General features: G+C 47.0%; 1 protein-coding gene across 14 annotated transcripts in view; it reads right to left on the minus strand.

Annotated features, from left to right (window-relative positions):
- The window catches only part of PITPNM2 (phosphatidylinositol transfer protein membrane associated 2), a 129,347-nt gene extending 109,719 nt beyond the window's left edge, over positions 1-19,628 (minus strand). For 4 of the 14 annotated variants that reach the window (XM_051785602.1, XM_051785601.1, XM_051785591.1 and 1 more), the window contains exons 1-2: positions 18,879-19,272; positions 4,157-4,256 (exon numbers count right to left, since the gene is read on the minus strand). The gene's annotated coding sequence lies outside the window, so the exon portion shown is untranslated. The other 10 variants (XM_051785606.1, XM_051785605.1, XM_051785603.1 and 7 more) reach the window with 7 other exon arrangements.
- Positions 19,629-21,232: the final 1,604 nt, after the last annotated feature.

Raw genomic sequence — 21,232 nt, forward strand, 5'->3', positions numbered from 1 at the left:
AAGATTCCTTTGAAATCTTTGACCCTAATTATCCCAGTCTCAGCTTCAGTCAAAGACTAAGTCCTTCTTGCAAAGACCTTTCTTCCAACTGCTTTCCCTTTGCATTAATGAGCTCTTTTTCCCACAACAAGCCACAACAGTCAGAGGTTTTGTTTTTGTTTTTATTTTTATTCCTCTCCTCCCTTCCCATTCCAGCACTGGAATCAAAATAACTTGAGATGGAAAACGTGTGACCTCCCAAGCCTTTATTTACAGTATCACAAACCACAAGGGAAGGATCTGTCCAAGTTTTCCAGCTGGAATGGGAACAGCAGGGAAAAAACGTGCCCTCATTTTTGCAGCTGTGATATTTAACACATCACAGGGGAGAAGACTGGGAAGGAGGCAGGAGAGTTGGAAGCCACTAATGATGCCATGAAAATATTGGATGAAGAATCTGAGCCTGAACAAGTAGGTTCACATGATTACATCCTTTCTCCCCAGAAATAAACTGAGCTTTGTACATGCAAATGTAATTGCAAAACCAGTCTGACACACATTTAATGGGGTTACTTCTTGACTTTTACACTAAACCAGACTGTAAAATATAGGAAAACCTTCTGGACTTCACCTGATTTTGTATTAGTGCTGTAATGATCCCTCTTCACGCCACCATCCTCCCAAATTACTAAAACAAAGACTTGATCAAAAAAATAGAAGCCTCGAAGCAGTGGAATCTTCCTCAGATATTTAAACAGCACAGAAAAACAAACACAAACGAAGGAGGTTTAGATCTATAGAAAGTTTCTTGCAGCAGGAAACTGTCAGTTAGTCTGTGGTTACAACCACACCAGCGTCACAGTTCTTTCCTCCCAGTTAAATACGTGTGTCCAAACAGTTCCTCATGTCTGGTGTTCCTACTGTAAAAGGAGGAAAACCACCAAAAGACAAACTCACCCACGTTCCACTAAAAATTTCATAGTGCCAGACTATACAGGGGGACTACAAAGACCTCTTCTTTTGAAAAGGGATCCTTCTGTACCTTTTCAAATATTTATGTCCTACTCTGCCAGGTCTAACTCAGTTTACCTGGAACTATCTGCAACCTTTAAAAGATCCCATTCCCCTTCCTCTCCCTATCAGCAGTTCCCTCTTCTCCCAGCCTGGCACAGTTAAAAGTGCCACACTAACCCACCACCTTTACACACTCAGAGAGGGAATGTCACAACTGTGCTGCCAAACAGGGTTCCTCTCCTTGCCAGTACAAGAGCAGCCATCACCCAGCTCTCTGGAGTGTTATCACCTCGATCTAACTCCTTACAGTGAGTTCTGTGATATAGTTGATGAAGGATCCAACACGAGGACAGATTTCTCTGCATTCAGTTCTCATGTCATGGATCCCACAGTAACTCCCCTGGTAAGTACAGGATGCAGGAAAAGTAAGATTCAGCCCCAATTTGTGTCCACATAAAAGGACATAAGGCTCTGGAAGGAGAAAAGCTGATCACATTACACAGCCAGGGGTGGAAAATCACAGCCCAGCATGGCACAGGCAGAGACAGGTGCTGCAGGCAAGGTAGGGAGTCCTGGAAGGGCATTAGAAGGACCCAACTGCAAAGCAAACCTGTGCTTCCTTTTGACAGGACACCACACACTCCTTGTATGTTTGTACAAATTGCTTGGAGGGGACATCACCTCCCCAGTGCACAAGTCCCCTGTCCCCACCTGCCTCACATCTTCTCAGGCTAAGGCACCCTGTGATTCCACCTCATTTACTTTCTCCTCTCCTACATATTATCCTCCTGCCCAACATCAGCCTCTGCTTCTTAAAGAGAGAAATTCCTCATCCCACCCAGGATTCTGCAGCTGCAGGACCGGTGGAAACACAAAAAGGGAGCACAGTGCCCTTGGACAGGTGGAAGGGAGGATGCAGAGCTGCAGGTACCTCCTCACTCTGCACCAGCATCCTCCATCTCCCCATCCCACTGCTTCCCCCACCAGCTCCTTGCCCAGGTCCCACAACTTCCAGAATCACCAGCATTTAGGGCTTGCATACGCACACACATCCCAGGGATTGAGGACACTTTCCTAGATTTTCAAGTTATTCCACCCAAAATACTCCCAGGTATAACTTGCAGAGAAGCCTTCTCCCAACATTTCAACTCTATCCAGCAGTTTGGATTCAAAGCCTCCAGGTTTGGAAAAACAGAGGGCTGCTGGCAGGAGAGAGGGGAATATTACCCAGTGCCTACAGCATTTTCCTGAACACTGCTATTCAGCTTCTTGTCTTCACAAACACTGCACTCCCTGACAAGGTTTAAAACCCATTTTTCTCCCTACATTCCCTACCTGCCAATCCACAGACGTTCCTGGCTCTCTGCTGACGCAAACAGCCTGGATTCATTTTGCTGTGAACACTATTCCAGAGGCAGTTTCCCCTCACCTGCCCAGGAAATTAATGACCATTTGGGCACCTCATCAGCCCTGTTAAATCCTCTAGGCAAGTGAAACGAGAGGAGCCTCAACCTTGGGGCAAAGCAAACCCTGAGCACTGCTAAGGATTGCATTTCTTCTTTGCTGTTACCGCTAATTCCCAGAAAAACACTCCCCTCTACAATGGCCCGAGGGGGATTTCGTGACCTAACACAAGGAGGGAAAGCTCTCGGGATACAGATGTTCCTCCTCAGCACAGGAGCACAAATTCACATGGCAATTAATGCCTCTCCGAGCATAAACTCCTCTGTTAAAGCTGCTGACGGCAGCTTTTGCCCCCAGAGAGACCCGTCCACAGCTCCTTCAGCGAGGGCAGGCAGGAGCTGCCGGGCTCTCTCCCAAGGAAATTAGGTATTCCTGAGGGACAAGACAAAGCACTGGGAACAGCCTGGCTCTGCTAATCCTGAAGAGAGGCTTCAGGAAGGGAATCAACGTGGGGAACGGCAATGAATTCACTGGGAGCCAGTTCCCCGCCAGGAGATAATTAAGGTATTCAAATCACCCTTAGTTTTCAACAAAGATATTTCATGTTAACACAGGGCTGGTGTCACTGTGGGCTCAGTGCAACTGCTGCGACCCTGCGATCCACACAAACTGAAATCACATTTCATTCTGGTAAGTGAACAGCCCCGGATCCAAACTCATTTATTCTTTCTCTTCTTCCCAGCAATTCGTTGCTCCTGAAGCAAAACCCATCAATTTTTGGGTTTTAGCATCCAGCAGCAAAAATGCAAAGTTGCTACACCACAGTATCACCCCAAAGAGACATTCGGGGGAGTTGAAAACACCCTTTCTGATAAGGGAAAAGAAAAAAAAGCTTAGTGCAGAGGAATGTACTGGAGGACAATAAGAAGATGCAAAACTATGCAGTCAGTCTAAAGGTTGACACCCCATCTATCAAAAACCTCCTCTTCAGCCACTAATTTTGTAGGGAGACTTCACACTATGATCCACATTTCTAGAACTCACACAAAAGAGGTTTGGTGGGAGCCAGGCACACACACTGAACCCCCAAACAACATTCATAAAGAACACAACCTCTTCACATTTACTTGCTAAAAACCACCACAGGGTTACTGCTTCCCTCCTACACTCTTCATTAGGAAGTGCTGCATTTCAATCCTCTTGGCAAATTTAAAGTTCAGAGGGCAAAAAAAAGGTAGAAACAACAATTTGATGGTAGTAGCAGAGGCTGCACAGCTGTTTATTACAGCACAAATAAAATCAACATTTTTTGGAGGGGGGAAACTCAGACATCTAAGATTTAAATATCCATTAAAAATTCTGTTAATTGCACATCCTGTGCAGCCATTCTCCCTTATAATGAATTTATTTCAAAGATTTTAAAGAAACAAATATGCTGACTAAGAAAAAGGCAGGGAGCTTTCTTTAAAAAGAGGTTTATTACCAGCACACACGTCTATGCAATTTAAGCCAACCATGTCCTGTGAGTGCCAAGCCCTTCCCAAAGAGCTCATGCAGCCATTCTTCCAGACTCCATTTTAGCACGTTTTCCCCGAGCATCTATTCAAGTGGAACCCAAGCTCAGGTTAATCCCCTCTCACCAGCAGCGAGTTAGTAACCTTCAGATTAATTACCATTCTCCCTAGTAACATCTAAATGGGGTTTTTTTCCTAATCCAGAAGCAAAAGAATAGCCATCCAGCTGAAATGTCAGCACCTACCTTCTGCAAAATATCTCTCTAGATGCTTCTGAATGCAGGAGGGAGTAAAGACAGCATTGCTGAGAAAGGATGTCACTGTTGGTCCACATGTGTCAACATCCTAGAGAAAGACAAAACACAGTTGCTTAACTGCCATGCCCATGGGAAATCAAGAGCAGGAATAAAGCTGCATTCTTTTCCCAGTTACTCCATGCTAACGGCTTCTATGCAAACAACATAAAGCTACAACATTTTCTAATTGCACATCAGAGTTTCTGTGCAGACATCCCTCCGGTATGTCAGAAATTCAATACGTGATAGTAGGCGGCAATGAGCACCTCAGGGATTTAAAGTGCCTTCCAAGCCATGAGTCATCATCATCTCTAACTCATGGAAATTAAGAAGGAAAAAAGAGAGAGAGGAGAAAACACACACGCGCATTGCGCTGACCACCCTCACGTGCTCCCTCTGTAAAACACTTCCCTTTAAAGCATTCCCTTCTAATTTGGGTGCTGAACGACTTCCACGGAGACAAATCATCATCCTGGCACATCACAGCATTGCTCCCAACAGCCCCCAGAGACCGGGCAGGATCCCACGTTCAAGGGCAGAAGCAGAGCTGGAGCTGCCTTTGTAACCCCCACAAATGCTTCCACACCTGGAAGAACACAGAGAAGGCAGCTCCCCTGGCTGCTGGAGCAGCCGGGCCCGAGGGATGGTGAACCAACAACCCCCAGGAGGGCAGATCCAGCGCCCTTCCCACACAACCCCAGGCAGCCCATCCACACTCGTATTCCAGCCACCTGCTCTCCCCCAAGGCTGATTTTTGTCAGGAGGGCTGAGAGCCAGAAGGAACCTGTAACCGCTCCCAGCTGAGCAGGTTATGTGGTTTGCTTCCTTATTCCAAGCAGCCCCTTGTCTTTCTAAGAGATTCCTTCAGGCAGAATCTCATCTTTACCTCCAAACACTGGTTTTAATTATGCTTTCAAAGCAGCTGGCTTGCACTTTAAGGCATGCACATGTGCTGCCCACTACCAGCCATCATCCCCCCAAGTATATTCAAGTTTCTTTAGGTCTTCCTGGCTTATCCTGGTTTCTCTGCCCTGCTGTTCTCCAAGCAGCAACCAGAGCAGAGCCAGGGCTCTCCATAGCACACAGTCTGCCAGGGTGATGGAGCAGGGAAGGTTGGGGTTCATGCAGCCATTCCCCTACAAGTCACCCGCAGGCCTCAGCAGCTCCCACATCCCCCCAAAAAACCACACATTCAGATTAAAACTGCCTCTAACTCACTCAACTCCCCATCAGCAGAAACAGTCCTTTCCCCTTCAGGTCAGGAAGGCACAGTTGTCCTTCCCAGCAGCAGGAGCTGTGTTTTGCATCAGAACATGGAAATCTGAGTCCACAACCTCACAAATAAAACTCATCTCCTTGATTAGAACCTGGATCCAAGCCTTAAGACCAGCACCCAAAAATGAAGGGCTATACACAAAAATAACTAAAACACCAACATGCTCTGCTCCCTGCACCAAAGACCCTGAAACGTGTGGAGAAACCGCTGCTGCCTTTAGCTGCAAACGCTGCTTCAGTTAACAGATAGATTTATGTCTCAGCAACAGTTTAAAAAAACACTAACTGCTCTTTCCTCTTGTATCTTCTTGCATAGCAATTTAAAAAATATAATAGTGCTTGCACGGGTCAGATTCGTCCTGGAGGAAGAGCAAACGTGAGTAACACTGAAGGCCCATTAATCTCAGCAATCTCACCAAGAGCAGCAGCCAGACAGCTTAAAAATATATTTAGTCCACAAATGCTTATTAACGTCATTTGCTGATTCACAGCTGAGCCAGGCACATGAAGCCCAAATGCCACTTCTGCTTTCCCAGGCTGGGTTTAAAATAATAATAATAATGAAAAAAACAGTCGAAAGTGTCAGGCATCAAGTTGCTTCACCTATCTCAAAACCTTCTGTCATGCAACTAATAAATGTGGATCTATTTGCGGTGGAAACTTCAGGTCCAGTCTGTGGTCCTGTGGTTTAGGATCTGATCCGAGTTTATCTGAAACTGAATCTTAGTTTTCTTCTCTTTCACTGACTATTGATCTTGTTGCCAACATTAACACAGTCAAGACCAGCTCATAAATAAAATTGATTCTTCAGGCTCACAACAAAATTAACACTGAAAATCATCACAACTTTTAAAATTACATCTTTACAACCGAACAGAAATGTTTGATATACGCAAACCCATGTCAAGAATTTCTTTGTGCGCTTTAGGGCAGAATTAACCCACCAAATTCTTAAGGAATCCTTTAAGAAAAAAATTCTTTTTGTGAAAGAAAATTTAAAATATTTCTTCCCCTACTGTTAGACACAATGCAATGATTCAAAGCCCAAAGGATTTTGTCTCTAAAGCAACTATTCAAATGTGTACGATGGAAATGTATTGAAATACAACATTTTAATCTTGCTTTGCCTTTGAATTTTTAAACACTTTCAGAAAAGCGAGTATCTCATTAGTCCTTTCAGCTATTCTACTATTCTGATTCACAAGTAAACAAGAATCCTCATATTACCTTTCTTTTTTATAAGGACTTATCATAGATACATAGTTTTAAACTCAATATACATCTAGTCTGTCTGAGTCTGACCACTTTTTACATGTTATACAATAATTCATTCCTCGGGCACACTGGGATTTGTCCATACCCTTTCCTTCTACATTTTCCACAGGCTAGACACATTTCTATAGACACTGGATACGCCAGACAACATCCTCCCAAAAGAACCATCCACCACAACCTACACTTCAGTAAATAAATTGTAAAAATCTGAGTCAACCCAGGCCCTGCTCTGTCTCACTGGTTCTGTGGAACAGAGTTCTCAGAATTAGCAGGGCCTGGACCCAGGGGTTCAGAGTTTCAGTCTTGGGGTGAGGGCAACTTCAAAAGCCCCCCAGGTACCTACAAACCTGAAGAGCAGCCACAAAGCCTCCTCAATCTAAGAAAATCAATCTTCCCACATGCTTTATTCTTTCTTATTTTAGGACTGGGGTTTTTTTCCCCTGGGTTGTAGACTGGGGAAGGATGACAGAAGTTCTCATTTTCAGTGACCTGAAGCCTGTAACAACCGTTCCAAACAGAAAGACAGCTCTCTGCACCCCTGCTAATGGTACTGAAATCGAAAGTGATTAAAAGCAAAACCATTTGAGCTCAACAGAAACTGAAAGTATTGCCTCTGGGAAACAGAAACACCGTCAGCAAACACTGAAAGTAATAGATAATTAATGCAGCCTAGGAAATTATGACATATTTCTAAAACTTGCTTTCTGGAATAATCATAAACAATTCACCTTGACTGTATTCCCAAGTCATCACTTTTTAAAGCCACTGCTGCTGCTATTCTTAATTTATTTATTTTAAAGTGTGAGAACAGAATACCAAGGCAAAACTGAAACTTGAAAATTGTCAGGTTTTAAGCCTCTTGTAGCTTTACAATCATTAACTCTGGCTGCATTTCAGAAGCATTTTGCGCTGTGTGGAACTCAGATACACAGTTAAAACTGCTTCTGCTTCAAAATTAAACTGCTCAAGTGTGGGAGGCTCCAGCACTGTTAAAGAAGGGGCACATTTGTCCAAAGCACCAGGAAAAAGCCACACAACAAAAACAGAGAAACGTGAGTTAATGCAAGGGCTCCCAAAAGGCTACAACAGCAGTTTTCTTACGGGCGATTTGCAAAGAGGAACGTTTCAAACTCCCTCCCTTCCTCACAAGGCTTCCAGGGAAGCATCTCCCCAAGGAAGTCTCTGAGCATCACAGCAGCTCAGACTCAAATCAAAGCCCAGTTTATTCTGGAGCAGCACAACAGCCCATCACACAGGTCCATGAAAGCAGACCCTGGCTATTAATAGACACATTCACACAGAAATATGTTTTGCAAGGAGGCAGAGGTGCCACACGGCTCATTTTTATCACAAATGCTGCACACACCACATTGCACTAACAGAGCTGACATTTACCTTTCCAAGGAGGATGATTAATTAGTTATAAGATGCTTTCTGCTGGCTTCTGAAGGCTTCTCTGCTGAACTGATGTGCTGCACTTCACCTTCCAGTCCTTCCCCGAGAGGCACCATCACTGCCACCACTAAACCCCTTTATATTGGTGGGATGGGCAGAGCTCCCACAGACACACCTGGTGACCACCACAGACCACAACACAGAGGCCTCACACCTCGAACCAGAGGCCTGCCAAGCACTGGCAATAAAAAGCAAGACTCACATGCTGCTTCTGCAAAGCCAGAGCCACTGAGAGCACTGTCTTACAGGGAGAAATGAAGCAGCAAAACTCTCCATCAACAACACCACAGCTGGTTCAGCTCAGCTCAATCTGCATTAATAAATACTAAGCCCTAACAAGTGTCAGCTGTGGTCAAACCCCACACGGCCATGGCTTGGAAGCATCAGTTTGAGACCACAAAGAGTCTCCAGAGCCCTTTATCCTCAGAGAAGGTGGTTTCTGCTCTCCTATAAGTTGCCCTAAAAAAATAAGGGGATATAAGGGAGCAAATGAAAATCAACAAACCAGAGAGAAAAAACCTCAAATCTTGAAGAACTCTAATTGTAGGAACAGGCTCCAGGACGTGCCAGGAAATTAATCAACATGCAGGATAAATGCAGCAGTTAAACTGGAAAATACGAACAGCTTGGAAAGGCACCCGGACCATTTTCCCCTCTCTGATGTTTGTAGCATCTGGCCCCTCCAAAATGCCCCGGAGTAACATTCCCAAAGGAGCACAAGGTCCTGGCCTCACTGCAAGCAGCCAGACCCAAGGGGAAGGGACAGAAAACAAACAGCAAAATGTTTCCAGAAGCTGCCTGGGTTCTGGACCCTGCTGTAGCTGTAATGACCTTTTCATTCGCAAAGCCCTCTCCCTCCTTCCTTAAAAGTCATTATTCCTTGCTTAAAAGTCATTATTCCCTTGTATTAAAGCAGAGATTGGAGTGGAAAGTATTACAACACGTTGCTCTGATCAGACTGCAAGAAAAAAATATTAAAAATAACCCCTACACTCAAGATTTTTAGGAACATCACATCAGTCTAACAAACGAACAGTCACATTTAATACCAAATATCCAAGGTGGCAACCTGTCCCCTACACACATCACCTTCCCAAACAGAGGAGACCTCCTGCTTCCATGGTGGGATCCCAGGAACCACCACCAGCAGCACCTGCTTCATCCTGGCATGGAACTGCTTTGAGGTGGGCAGAGCTTAAAAAGCAGCTTTTAAAAGCGTCTTATTTAGAGCCAAGCTTCAAACTCCCCTCTGAGAGCAGTAAAACCTACAGGATTTGTTTCTTCCAGGAGCACAAAAGTGGAGGAGGAGAGAAAATTTAAAAAAATAAAAGAAATAAAGAAAAAGCCTCTGGGTGGGTTCAGCACCTGTGTATGCCAAAGGCACTCCATGTTTTATGGATGACAATGCCATCACCCCTGTGACGATTTTGCAGTGAATCAGCCACACAGGGTCTCCTCAGCCTGTTTTCAGGAGGATTTTTTCCCCAAAAAAATTATTTTAATTCAACTGTTTGATTTATATTATTTTCCAGTCATTTCTAGCCAGGAATATTTCAAACAGAGAACTCGACGTCAGCTTCCACCTTGCCCCTTCCCATACAAATGTGCTAATTAGCACAGAAAAATTAGTCAACTCTGCAGTATTTCACCTTAAATAAGGCAGCTCAAGAAATAAAACACCATTTAATTGGTAGCTGACAGCCAGGGAAGAAACAGTGGCTCAGTAACATGCTTAAATAGGTTCTGAAATCCATTCCCAGCCCTTGATGGAAGCCTGTCCTTGTCAACGAAACCCACGATCCATAATAATGCTCAGTATTGTGCTTTTATCCTCTGTTTTATCAGAGCTCATCTGCTGATCAATGAGGAGTCCCAGGGAATAACACTCTGAATTTCAATGTCAACACAGCAGTACTGTGGTAATGATTGAAAATATTTACATATTGCCTCATTGATCGTGGGGTGTTCTTTTCCAACCATCTGGCTACTGGGCACTCATTTTTTTTTATTATTTTATTTTATTTTTTTAGGGCTTCACAACTATTCCAAGCAGGTTGTTTGACCATCTCTACAGCCAACATCCAACATTCCACCTGAATCAGATTTTCCTGTTATTTTTAACCCAGAACATTAGGGAAAGCATTAATCAACTTCATTCCATCTCAGGGAAGGGGAAAATAATTTTCTTAACAAGGACAAAACCCAAAAAAACCCCAGCAAACACCTGCTCTGTGATGTGCCAATTCAGCTTCAAGGGCTCCTTTTTGATGTGACTCAAGGGTGTCACCACTTTGACAAGGGATGAGTCAAATGGAAATGTGTCACTCACTCTGCTCTCCGTGCCAGCCTCGAGTAAAGAAAGGCTGTAAGGGCTGTTTCTCCCACCTCCAGATGGAATTCCTTCTGATTCCTGCAACGTGGAGCCCCAGGGCGCCTGTGTTGATGCTGCCTTGAGGAACTGCTCAAGTTCTCCAAGCCAGGTGGTTCAGGCCACACAGGCTGCAGGAATGAAGCTTGAAAGCACCACTCAGTCTCCCTTCCCTTCTCCCAACCTCGACCTATGCATTCCAAGACCCCTGAGCCCACCCCAACTGTCACCCACGGTGCTGGTGGGGTGGATTTGCCTCACCTGGCTGCACCCTCTGACACCCTGCAGGTCCAGAGACACCCACCTGGGCTACACAGCCAGAAATTCTGGGGAGAAATCGAGATTTAACCTCCAAAAAAAAAAAAAAACCACACAAAAGCAAAAAGAACTTCCTTGCAAGGTGCTCTGAGCGCAGCCAGTTTAACTCTCATCTTGCTGATTCCAGGTTTTCATGTAAAACTAAATTTTTTAAAAAGCTTTGAAAAGCTTATCTCTGTGCATTCCTCTAGGAAGCTTAGGAGCAAGTTCAATAAAATATGCAGCAAAGACAGATATCTACAAGATCTACAAGTTTGCTGCAAGAGACCTCGGCAGGGAACTTGAAGGGAATGTTAAAAAGGTGGTTCTCAAACAGTTGTCAAACTGATTTCAAGGAGTTTTTTAGTGGCTCCAAACATGTTTCTAATCAGAAGCTGACACTCCTGGCTGCTGGTACCATTAACTTGATTTAGGAAGAATGGGAGGTCTAAAAGCCAAATTATACTCAGCCTTCAAATCAGGAATTAAAATTCTCTCTCAACACAGTTTAGCTGATGATTTGGGTAACCATGTTCAAGATAAGACAATACCTCTTTTCAGTTTTACTTTGACAACAAGGAATAAAACACAAGTTCTGTCAGCAAAATGACATACAGAGAACAAAAGACAGAGCAGGGGGGGAAAAGTGCTCTGACATATCTGCCTTTGATAATACAGATGCTCCACTAGACAATGAAATCTCCCCTTTCTGTCAAGCTCCTTTTTCTGCTGGGACAACTGTATGAAGAAATGGGCAGGAGGAGGACAGAAAGCTCTTTCCTCTCCATCTTCTCTGCCCAGATGTTTTGCAGACATGATGCAGAAGATCTGACCTAATGGTACCAAAGTGCCCACCCTCAGCAAGGCAAGTAAAACCATCTCTTCTAAAAAAAGCATAAACAAAAACTGGGAAGGTAGAGCAACACACAGAACTGGACTACAACTGTTAATCCTTCAAGCAGGCTTGCCCAAATATGCTCTTCCCTCTCACACAGGCAGCATGTTAAAGGTGCCCTTTGGAAAAACTTATTTACAGGCATTAAATGTAAGCAAAAGACAGCAATAAAATTACTCCACAGTCTCAAAAGAAATAAAGGACACATTGGGCCTGTGCTAAACACAGTTTTGAGGATATTTGATGGAAGATGTTCACTGTTTCTTGAAGTTAAAACCTGGCACAATGTTTTACAATCCAGATACAGGTTAGACAAATAATGGGTCCCAAGAGTCTGGATAAATTATGTTTGAAAACAAGGGAGAGAGGGAAAACAAAACAGGCTATATGTTCTTCTCTACCAGTTGGCTTTGATGCATCAGAAGCCAAAAAGCCCCATGTTAAGCCTGCTCAGAAATAACAGCCTGCCTGGAAACAAGGAAAACAAAACAAAACTGGAGACAGCAAACTGGGATTTTACTGTCTCTTCTGCTGAATTGTGTCCTGCAACACTCCATACGTGTGTTTCTGTTTTACCCTTGTTAAAAACAGAAGTGATCCTCCACCTCTGCTTGTGAAGAGCACTCAAAGTGTTACTGAGATGGGGATGGCAGAGAAACAGCAAGCAGAGGCCTCCTTCCCCTTCTGCTCTTCCCCACCAAATATCTGCGAGTTATTTACATCCTCGTATCCTGAACTCCCCCTCCACTTTCACAGCTTGCAGTTAACTCTGCATCCTGCTGGAGATAACACATGTTTAGCTTTCAGCATGTTTAGGCTGGAACACCCTCTGAACGTGAGGCCGGGTCACCAAGCCCACAGAGGGAAGGATTTCCAGATGCAGAGACTGGCTAGGAAATAACACACAAAAACATGAGGCTCCATCCCTCCACCACCCTGGAGAACTCAACCTACTCAGGGAAGGAGACAACTAAACAGCTTGGCAACGCCTACAGCTGGTGCTCAACCTCAGATCCAGTGAAAAGATGTAAATATTTAGATTTCAATTTCATCTGATATGATAAATATAAAATCTCTATTTCCTTCTTTAAAAAAAAAAAAAGAAAAAGAAAGCAGCATTAAAATAGGTAAGCCACCCACATAGAGAACAGGATTCTGCTGTATTTCTACCTTCAGGAGGAGGCTATTTAACTTATGGTATCGATCTTGAAACAAATTATAACCACAAGTGAAATTATTCCCATTGCATTGTCTTCTGATGTATATAAAACATAATTACACCACATTTATATACAAATACATACATGAAATTGTTTTGCTGTTCATTCCAAACGTGCAGTGGCTGATGGCAGCCCATTCTTTTTTCACCTCTTGCAAAGTGCCCACAGAGAGGTAACTCCAACTCCAACCCAAACATCTGAAAAGAGCCCCAAAGTGATGCCCCACATCCCAAACCAGACCCTGTATGAGTAACCCACAGCCAGAGCTGAACTGTTGTTTACCAGGGCTGCCCTACAAAAACCTGCAATCCTTCCATAACCTTTTAAAGCACATAATGGAATTAAGGCCCCACTTCACGTCCAGAGTCAGGTCACGCACATACCAAACTTCTTTGGAGCTGCAGATAACGCGGCCTCGCCCCTAAAGATCCAACACAGCCCTCAAGGGGCTGATGTGATTACACCTCCCCACCCTCCAAACTGGTTATGGTGCTGTTAAAGAGAACTGCTTTCTCAGGTCACTGCTCTGGGGGTTAAGTCAGCTAATACGCCTGAATTAGTGTCCCGAAGGTCGTTATGTAAGTGCCTGCAATCCAAACAAATCAGAGTTAACTTCCCTGTCTGTTACAGGAATCCCCGTTGCCTACGAAACCCTCAGCAGTTCATTCACTATTTTCCTCCCCAGGTCCTCACAGTTCACTTCCATGCCCAGATGTGCCTTCCCAGCTCACAGCAAACTACCTCTTGTTCCTTAACTGGATTGCCCAGACCTCTGTTCCCTCCCCCTGCCACGACAAGACTATGGAAACCGATGGAAAATCCCAGGGAGAAATCCCAGTATCTGATCTCTGAGAGGAGACTGAACTGTTTAAAGGTACAGAAAAGGATGAGTGGCAAATCACTTTTCCTCATCCCATCAAAGGAGTCTCCCCAGTTTACCCAATCCCAACAGTTTTCCCATCGAGGAGAGCTCTAAGATTCCTGCTCCCAACGCCACAGCACCCACCAACCTCAGCTGGCCAAACACACCGAGTCAGGACTGTCAAACCTGTGCAGAGTCCTCGCTGTCCAAGAGACTCAGTGCTCAGGCTTGGGGATTTTTTTGTGGAAAACTTGATGCCCACAAGGATGCAGACTTCTGGATGTTGTAGGTCTTCAAATCTGTCTTATTGGGAGTTCTCAAGCACCACCTCAGAAAGGAGAAGCCAAGGATCAGCTTTTGCCACGAGGGGTTTTTGGAAGCTCCAGGCACTGCTGTGGGCGCCACTCCTGCCTGGAAAGCCACGTCCTGCCCAGTACTCCTGACTCACCCAAGGTGTTTGCTTTCTGTCCCTGCCCTCCTGGGTGCTGGCATGTGCATCCTGCCAGGCTCCAGCCCTGGTAACACCAGAGCAATGACCCCGGCACCGTCACTCCCACACTCCAGAGCTGTGCCAGGCTCTTGGCTGTGGCTTTCCACACCTTTTCCACACCCCTGACCTGGGCTGCCTCAACCACCAACCCAAGATCCCCGCTATCCTTGTTACCATCCCCTGCACATGGAAGCCCACATGCAGCAGATGCTGTTTTCTCTCTTTTCTCCTCCTGGATGGTCTCTCTGGGATCAACTTTGATGTGCCCCAGCTCTCCAGGGCAGGTTTTAGCTCTGTGCTGACTGGATTTCTCCTCTGCACCCAGATTTGCTCCATAACTATTTACCTCCACTTGCCTGAGCAACCTCTCATTTCTTCTCACCTCTGGAGCCCAACCCTGTGTCAGACACACTCAGGAAGGGCTGCAGGAGTGGGAAGCAGCTCCATCTCCAGATCCTGCCATCTCTCAGGACGTCCCCTGGACCCCCACCAACCCTTCAAAATTAAAGATACTTTTCTCCCAACTGGTTTTTAAGTTGCCAGTGGGATTTACTGAAACATTTTGCTGTGAGCTTCTAAGAATTATTTTTTTTTAATTAAAAAAAATAAAAATCACCATCAAAGACAGTCACACCAGCAAAACCTCTTCCCTATGGAAAACTCACAAGCCTGACTTCAGGAGCTCTGTGTACTCACTTGGCATCGTGCTGATTAAAACTCCCCGTAGTGTCAGGATCTGGGTCAGCCCCAGGCTAAATTGCTTTCTTCTTCTTACATTAAGAACATCCAAATATCATTCATTACTTTGTTCATTTAAAATTTCGTAGGACTCTTGGCATGGACACTACAACTAGAGAAGCCACATTCCCTTTCAGCCTGTGGGTGAGCTCAGACAGACTCTGCCCCAGCACAATCTTGTGGCATTTGGATTTCCTCCAACACCCAGGAAACAAAGTTATAAATAAAAGTGTTTTATTTATTCCCTCCCCCCGCATTAATTACTCCATTTCCAGTCACACTGCATACTACAGAACACTTTTATTTCTAATATGTTTTCAGGCTCAAAATTGAATTTAGACATATTTTACTAATTTGGGGGGATAATCAGAAATACTAATTGCATCACACTCCATGTCAGCCAGCTTTAAAATTAAATGAGGAGGCATCTTCACCATGTAGAGAAACTGGCCATTAACAAAACCATGGGGTTTAATGTTGCTTTTCCCTCCTAAGAAAATAAAAATAAAGAGAGACACTGAAGCCTGTTTCTACCCTCTCAAGAATAATCCTGAAAGAAAAACACATTAAAAAAAAAAAAAAGAAGCCAAAAGTGTTTTCTAGAGGGATCCTGCTGGTCCTGGAACAGGACATTACGGTGAATATGCATGAGAGGCATGAGTCAAACTGCACTGGGGAGCGAGCATCAGCTTTCACTTGCCATTTCCAAAACCTTCCACTCAGGCTGCCAAGACAGCAACTGAATGACAAGATTTTTTATTTGAATGTTGGGGGGAGATTAAAGCTCTTTAGGACTAATTGGAGGAGTGCTAATTGGAGCAGCACACTTGAAGGATGTGCTGCTTCTCTATTTGGCCAACTCACAGAAACAGTGACAAATTCTGAATAAAATCAAACTAATTATTTAAATTCAAAGCCTTTTAGCCTCACTGTCAGTTATAAGTTTTTGAGAATTTATATTAAAAAAAAAAAAAATTCAGGGCCAGGTCTTTCCAAACTGGTTGCTGTCAAGCAAAATGAGAAGTTAGATAAAACTCCCCCGTGCCAGCTGGTAAATCACAATAAATGCCCGGGCTGTCAGATGCACAACAAGCGACAAACGCACTGACACACACCAGCAAACCCAAAATAGACAGGGTATTTTAATAAGAAGTTATCATTTGGGGGAAAGATCCTCAGGAAGCTCATCAGAATCAAAAATCATACACTGAGGGATACTTATTTTTCTCACATAAGCTGAGGAACAACTACCAACAAGCGGAGTTACGTGAGGCTCAGGGAGACTGTCAGCCTTGGAGTTCACTATTTAGACATCACTTAAAAGCCTTTCTGTCAAGTTCCTTAAAAAAAATACCACTAAAGGATACCAGGGAATTGTTTACTCAAAGCATTATTGTTTCCTGAACACAGATGCAAGAAAAAGTTTTATTAAGAAGATAAACAGCTGCTACTGTACACGGATTAGATGGTAACAAAAGCATCTAAGGGCCATAAAGGGAATAGTAAGGGAATTAAAAAGCATTTTTATGCATGAAGATGGCTAACATCTGTACGTTCATTAAAGTGGTATCAACTATGCTTTTAATTAAAAGTTAGTGACAGAAACTTAAACATGATTAATGGACCCAGCAGCCCACCAGAACTCCGCTCCATCAAAAGGAAGCAGCACAAGCTGCGTTCCAGCCCTTGCTGCTCGTTTCTCTTTCCCTCCCAGAGATGCTGCCACAACCAGAACACACTGCAAGGACCACAAAGCAAAATTCCTGAGAAAAAACAGCAAGCCAGGACAAGTCTGCAGCGGTGCTTTCATGCCTGGCCATTCTCTATTTTGTACATCCCGAGGAGGCGTTTCAATTACCGAGTTACCTGTCAGAACAGCCAGGCACTCGGCCATCCATCCAGCACCAGAGGCACGGGGTCTGCCCAGGGAAAAGAGGGAAAAAGGCTGCCCTACAAACAGCAGTCTCCTATTGACCAGTGGAAAACAAACCGCCCAGGAGCCAGTGCTGAACTCTGTAACACAGTCAGGCGGCTTGTGTTACTCGGGAGCACAACACAGTCACAGTCACGACAAAAATAAACTGCGTGATAAAAATACAGCACGAGCAGAAAGATGTGGGCAGGGAGCAGGATCGGGGAGCCATCGGAGGATAAGGAGCCCTACAGCCACAGATATTCCCACGTGCACTCAGACCACATATTTAAGTCCTGATGTCCACAAAGACTAATCTACTGCCACTGTCCTGCTGAACCGCTGTCAGGGGCAGAGCTGAGCACACACAGATTATGCCTTCACAGATTGAAGACACTCCCTGACATCGTATTTCCCACCAAGCAGCTTCCAGATGCAGAGGGCACACAGGAGATGGAAGTTCTCACTTTAGAGCAGGTACTAACACAGGAAGGAACTTTTTTTTTCTTAAATAATTCAAGTAAACTTTGCCTCTGTCACGGCATTTTAACACAAAAGGTGTGTTAAGCCACTTGTGTGGCTGACTGAGCAGGGCACTGCTCTGAGGGGCTCCCTAAGGATGCTCCAGCCCCAGGCTGAGCACCTCAGTGCACTCTGGGCTTCAGCTCCTTCAGCACAGTGAGAGAGCCTGGGGAGGAGGTGAAATAAGGGATTTAACCCTCCCACAGCTGGACAAAACGCTGGAGTTGTTCACGCTGTAGCCACGAGGCACCAGTGCACTCCAGGATGGAGCCCAGGGTTGTCTGGGAACATTAGGCAGGACCCCTTCTGTCAAGGAATGGGGAGGCCAGAAGAAGGGACTGCCGGGCCCAGCAAAGAGCATCCCCTCTGGCAGCCCATCATCCACCTAAGGAACGGGCATCCTGCTCTTTCCAAAGGGAAAAAACCTCTTCCTCCCACCCTCCCAGGGGGAGGCACCGCCTCAGGAGCACGGCCGGTTTCCAGGGAGGAACCAGAACCCAGCAGTTCCCTGAGCGCAGGGGGATCTCCAGCCCAAAAGCCCACGAGGTTCTCCCTCAGCTGTACTGAGTCAAGGCTGTTTCTCTATGATGCTGCTGCGGGTCTCACTCTCTTCTCCCACCACAGGGACGGGGGGTCACCCCGGGCAGCACCTTCACTCCTCCCCACGGCCCGGCCTCGTCAGAGGGGCTCGCGGGGCGACCGCACGACAAACCTGCCCCCGGGGCCTCTGCCAGAGCCCGGCTCGGGGACATCCAAGCCCGGGAGATGCGGCATCGAGGCAGGAGGAGGCCGGGCCGGCGGCTCCGCCGGGGACGGGCTGGTCTGGCCTCGAGCCCCGACCGACCCCGAACGCTCCCTGTGCCGTAACCCGGCGCGGAGGGTCCCCGTCCGTCTGTCCGTCCGTCCCCGCGGGCACGGCGCGGTGTCCGCTGCCACAGCCCGCCGGCGCGGCGAGCCCCGAGCACGGCGGTGTCCCCGCCGGACCTGCCCGGCGCGGGGCTGCGGGTGCCGCTGTGCGGGACCGGGCGCTGCCATGGCCGCGGGGCCCTCCCGCTCACCGGCCGCTCCACCGGGAAACTTTTACCGCCGCATCCCGGGAGGGGACGGACCGCCCGGCCCCGCTCAGGCTGCGGCAGCCCCGAGGCACCGCCGGGGACCCTCCGCGGCCCGCGGGGGCCGTTCCGCCGCCGCGTTCCCGGGGAGGGGCCCCCGCGCCGCACCGGCCCCTCGGCGGAGCCGCAGCCGCTCCGCGGGCCCGGCCGCCCCCCCAGCCCCGCGCTGCCCTCGGGCCCGCCGCGGTTCCCGCCCCCGCCGAGGCACCGCCAGGTGCCGGGGCTCGCCCCGCCGCCCCCCGCCACGCACCGGCTGCTCCCGGCGCGGCGGCCGCGGCTCCGCTGCTGCTGCTCTCGCTGCTGCCGGTGCTGCCGGTGCCGCCGCGGCTCGGCGGCTGCCGTTGCCTACGGGTCGCTGCCTCCGCCTGCCGACATTGCCCGCGCGCCGCTCGCATAATCCCCGGCGCGGGCGGGCCGGGCGCGGGCAGCAGCAGCTCCTCGCCCGCCGGCGCTGCGGGGACGGCGGAGGCGGGGTGGGGGGGAGAGGCGAGGCGGGCGGGCCGCCGCAGCTGCGGGGGAGGGGGGAGCGGGGAAGGCGAGGAGCCCCCGCGCCGGCGCTGCCCTGGCACGGCGGCCCCGCGGCTTTCTCCGCCCGCCGAGCCGAGCCGAGTCCCGCGCCCGGGAGCGCCGGGAGCCGCCACTTCCTTCCCCGCGCCCCCGGCGCTCCCGCACCGCGCGGGCGGGGCGGCGGCGCCGCCTGGCGGGCGCGGCGGGGTGTGCGGGGCCGGTGCGGGGCTGCCCCGGGCACGGCCCGCCTTTCCCCGCTCGGTATCGGCGGGTCCCGACCCCCAGCCCGGTCCCTGCGCTCACCTGCCCCTGCCGCAGCAGCGCTGGGGACTCCCCGGCTTCACTCCCTGCGAAGACTGGGGGGAAAAAAAAAAAAAAATCTCTAAAAGTTTAGCGATCGCTTTATTCAGAAACCGCAGGAAAAATAATTTGCCGTGGCCTTTGGAACCTTCGTTCGTTTCCCGCAGTTGTTCCTGGGTTTTTTTCCAGGATGCATCGTTCCAGCCCTTCTGTCCCTCCCCGTTTGTTTTGTAAACGTTCCCTGCACTGCTACAGTAAATTCTATTTCACATCACAGCTCTTTTTAGGGACGAAGTTCCCAGTGCAAAGCAGATTACACTCAAACCTACCACTGCTCCAAGACACTTTTTTTTTTTTTTTTAATTTGCTTTCTAGAAATTTGAACAAATAGAAGTTTTATTTTCCAAAGGTTAAATCTCAGAGCTGAAGGTGTTGTAATGTTTATTATCCTAGAGAAAACTATGCATGGGAGTGTCTTCCAAGGGCAGTGTGAGGCAAGGAGAGCCTGGGGCTCCAGGCAGGACCAAGTAGATCTGGAAAGGCAGTAAATGCCTACATAGCTGGGATGTGTCAGGTGAGACAAGGGGAAGATGATTAAAGTCTTTATTTATCCCCAAATACAGAATTTTCTCATGTTAAGGGGAAGTTTAAAAAGGATTTAAAAAAAGGACAGTGTCCAGCAAAGGGCAGGGCCGGCACAGTCCTGGTTCCCACAGTAAACACGCTCCCTGTGTCCCAGTTTTTGGCGCTTCGGGTGTGATTTTCAGGAGCACTGAGCATTCAGGCCTCCCACTGCTTTAATCTGGAACTGCAGAGCCTCTGCCCCTCTGATGAATCAGGCTGAAGGTACCACACTGAACAGGTCACCCCGTGTCACGCAGGTATTTCAGAAGGTTGTCCTAGAAGTTTACCAAAAGCAACACTTTTTTTTTTTCCCCTTCAGTGTTATAATAGAACAGAAATAGCCTAAAGAGTTCCAACAGATGGAGGAGGACTTTTGATTAAAAAATAAATTCTGACTCACGATTCAGTTTTCTGGATGTAATAAAAAAAGAGTCCATGAATATGAATAGTGCTGGAAAGAATGGAGTGGAGATGAAGGGAGGTGAGAGGGAAAGGCACTGAAAGAGCTGAGCTGATTTACCTACTTGCCTCTAATGTCTGTCAGGAAAATTCTTTGGTTTTGCTGTAGCACTGATGAAAGAAAACAAGGCCATCAGTGGACTCATGAAATTTTCCTGTGATGGATTCCATCTGAAGAATACTTTCAAATTGTGCCTGTTAATAAAAAAATGCTGGGAAAACTTTGGCTAAATAGAGCTGAGCAGGGAAGTCAAAGATTCTTTTTTCCTACCTCCATCCCTTCTAAGTAAAAATTACCAGTAAGAACACGGAATGACATAAAGATTGTGCATCTCTTTGTGGAGACTGAAAATATATTTAAGGAAGTCATGTCCATGCATCAGACCCAATTTCTACATTTTAGAGTAAAGGGGAAATGAGGAACTAAAACATCCCTGACATCTCCCCAGCTCTGGTTTTGTACTGAAAGGACCCACAGGGCACAAAACCCACAAGATTTTCAAGACTCTGCATGGGTAGGGCAGTTCTTCATGAAATATCTGAAACCACAGCACTCTAATTTTAGAATCAGACCTTCTCAAGCTTCCTTTATGACAGCTCCTCTGGCCCTATAATCACATCATTGGTGGCTAAACATCTTGAACAAGGACAGAATATGAAACACACAATATGATTAAAACCTACATTATGGCTGATGTAATATCCCAGAACCTA

Source organism: Manacus candei, unplaced genomic scaffold (genome assembly GCF_025592945.1).
Source record: "Manacus candei isolate 608988 ecotype Guabito, Panama unplaced genomic scaffold, ASM2559294v1 h1tg000020l, whole genome shotgun sequence".
NCBI classification, from domain to species: Eukaryota; Metazoa; Chordata; class Aves; order Passeriformes; family Pipridae; genus Manacus; species Manacus candei.